Below are 3,290 nucleotides of genomic sequence, written 5' to 3' on the forward strand. Positions count from 1 at the left end.
TATGTTTACCTACTCAGTCTCAGGACAGTGCCTCACCCATATTCTTCAGTGTGCCATGCAGATCTTCCATTTTACCAGAGGACTCCCAATGAAAGCTAGTGGTAATAAAGTTTTAGTATATTCCAGAGAGCATGTTTTAATTGCTCTCTCCCTCCATGGCAATCTTTACTCCAAAACCAGATAAAAAAAAGTAGATGAGAGCTTTTGCTATTAAGAAATTTTTATCTGGGGGCTGGCAAGGTAGCTCAGTGGCATAAGTGCCTGCCTGGCAAGTACAGGGTCCCAAGTTTGATCTTTTGTACCACAAAGAAAAAAAAATTTTTTTTCCTAAAATCTCACTTTTGAACAAAATAGGGTAATAAGCATCCTACCTGTGGTTGCCCTTTTGTCTCAGTAGCTTTCACTAAGATCCCCACTTAATCATTCCTTGCTTTCCAAGACAATCCTTACTCAGATTGCAATAATCTCCTCTAATAAAGTGATTTATGTCACTTTCCATGGTTTTAGTTATCCACAGTTAACTGCAGTCCAAAAATATGAAATGGAAGAGACTAGAAATAAAACAGTTTGGCCAGGGAGATGGCTCAGTGAAATAAGTGCTTCCCTGGCAAGTGCAAGGACCTGAGTTCAATCCCTGGTTCTGAAAAAAAACCAAATAAAACAGTTTGTCAGTTTCCAATTGCGTGTTGTTCTGATGAAATCTGGTGAAGTTTCTTCATCCTGTTCCATCTGCCTGGGCTATTGAGTTTTTCCTTTGTCCAGCATATCCACACTGTATACTCCACCTGTCCATTAGTCACTTAGTAGCAGTCTTGTATGTAGGATGCAATACTATCTTCAGTTTTAGGCATCCATTAAGGGTCTTGGAATGTACCTTCTACAGATAAGAGGGATTAACAATAACTATAAAGTACCATATAGGAGTTGAGGTGTACCATGGCTGGTATATTTGTTAAGGTGAGACAGTTTACTAATAGGAAACCACATAGCTGTAAGCAAGGAGAAAAGTATTTAAGATTGTGAAGTCCATGGACTGATAGGACAAGGTAGTAGCAAATGGCCATTTGTATCCCTCACTGTGTAGATGGCACTGTTCAGGGGCCAAGGAGAACTAGCTTGGAGTCTGGAAACCTGAAGTTCAGTCCTGGCTGTGCTTGGCTTAGGAGAATTCTCGGCCTTAGTTTCCTTGCTTATATGAGAAGAAGTTAATGGAGACACTTCTTTTTTTAGAGTTGAACATTTTGTTTTTAAAACTTTATATTTGTGACTCACTGATATAGAGTGCAGTTATATAAAGCATTAAAGACGTCAAAATAGTCAAGGCGATGGTGGGACAGCATATAAGCCCAAATTTCAGTGAAAAAAATTCCTCACTCATGCTTCACCCGTTTCAGGTCAGCAAGGGTCTACTTCAAGCCCATCTTGCTCTTGGGTCCAGGTTAAAGGAGCAGGTACTGTTGTTAGCAGGGCACTGTGATAGGGCAGACCAGGAGACAAGGGTGCATGCACCAGCTCTTCAAGCTTCCACTGTTTCTGCTCATTTTTCATTGACCCACGCAGGTCCTAAGGCCAAGCTCAAGTTTATGAGGGCAGAAAAATGCAGTTTTATCATATGCCCAAAAGAACCATCTTGACTTGCTTGGGATGCTATAAAACTACTGTAAACTAGTGGGCTTATAAGCAACATTTAATTTCTGAACAGTGCATGAGGCTTCTGAGAAGTCTAAGATAAAGATGTAGGCAGATCTTGTGTGTTGAGGGCCCACCTCCTGGTTCACAGATGGACATCTTTTCTGTGTCCTGACATGAAGTGGCAAGGGCTCCAACTTGTGACTTAATCACCTCCTACCCTTTAATAACATTTCTTTGGAAGATTATGTTTCAGCATAAGAATTTTGGGTGGATACATATGTGCAACCTACAGCAGGAACACTGAACAGGATATTTGAATTGTGCTGCTGCCACACCCTCACTGATGTTTGTTTTTATGCTAGTGAAACACCAGTAATGTATCAACGACAGGAAGCATACCTCCCTCTAGAGTTAATATTCTTGTGCGAACTGCTAGGCAGACAGGAAGAGGAGATGGCCACCTAGAAAACCAGTACAGCAAATATTTGTATTCTAGGTCAGTGGAGAGCCCAATCTTGACCTATGAATCATGCTTTTTACGGGTAAAAATCCTGTTGTCTCATTCCCAATTATTTGTCACACTGCTTCTTACTCGCAACAAATTGTCCAGTCTTTGTGCATTAGTTTAACAAACTTTGGTTATCACTTGGTTGCATACCATTTCTAGTTTTATTACTTTGGTGTTCTAAGTGGAAAAAAATAGAATAGCACTATTTATGATATAGGAAGATAAGAATGCCAGAAAAGATACCTCACCTTGAAGAGTGTAAAAGATTTGGACCTCCTCAAATTGTATATCCTTCTTGAAATATGTTGGGCATACAAAACTATATGTAATATACATGTTCACACACACATTACCTATTCCCCCTTTTTCTGCCCAAATGCCAGTATAGTGTATATTCTGTCCTACCCTTTTGTTTTTTACTTTGTAATACAAATGTTAGTACATAAAATAATTATACTGTTAGTTTATTTGAGCATGTCTTTATTTAACCCTGTGGATTTGTTTTCAAATCTCTTGTGAAAATGGCAATGAAATTCAATTTTATTGAAAGTTCATTTGTTCCCAAAATACCAGTTTTTCAGGCAGCAAAAATCTTTACTCCAGTTCTGAGAGAGGCAGGTTACCATATATGGCTTGTATAAGTTCCACTGCCCTCTTCAGAGGAATTCAATTTATAGCCCATACTGAATGGGCAGGAAGACCACAGCCCACCTCTTTTTGGTAGGAGGTGATTGGTCAGGAGTGGACTTGTGGCTGAGGTAGACAGACAGAAACTTAGAGGTATATTGTGTGCAGTGGAGGCTATGAGATTCACAAGACTTATCAGAGCTGCCCCAAATCCTCCACTGCCCCATGAAAGCCCAGGTGCAAGAACTTCTGCTTTTGAATTGATGTGCTTCCATTGTACACTTACATTGGACACTAACTTGACTTTCTCTGGATTCTTCTAAAGACCTTTTACTAGAGCAGAGCAGATTGTTAACTTTCCTTCAGTGATTAGAACAAACACCTGAGATAGTGTTTGTTCAACTTCTAAAGAAGAAAGTTTGTCTTTGTTCATGACTTCAGAGGTTTCTATCTTTTCCTTTGGGCTTGTTGGTGTGCATCATGGTGGAATGCTTGGCAGAGCGAAACCACTCACCCTTTGGTG

This window comes from Octodon degus, unplaced genomic scaffold, assembly GCF_000260255.1.
Source record: "Octodon degus isolate 3935 unplaced genomic scaffold, OctDeg1.0 scaffold00039, whole genome shotgun sequence".
Lineage (NCBI taxonomy): Eukaryota > Metazoa > Chordata > Mammalia > Rodentia > Octodontidae > Octodon > Octodon degus.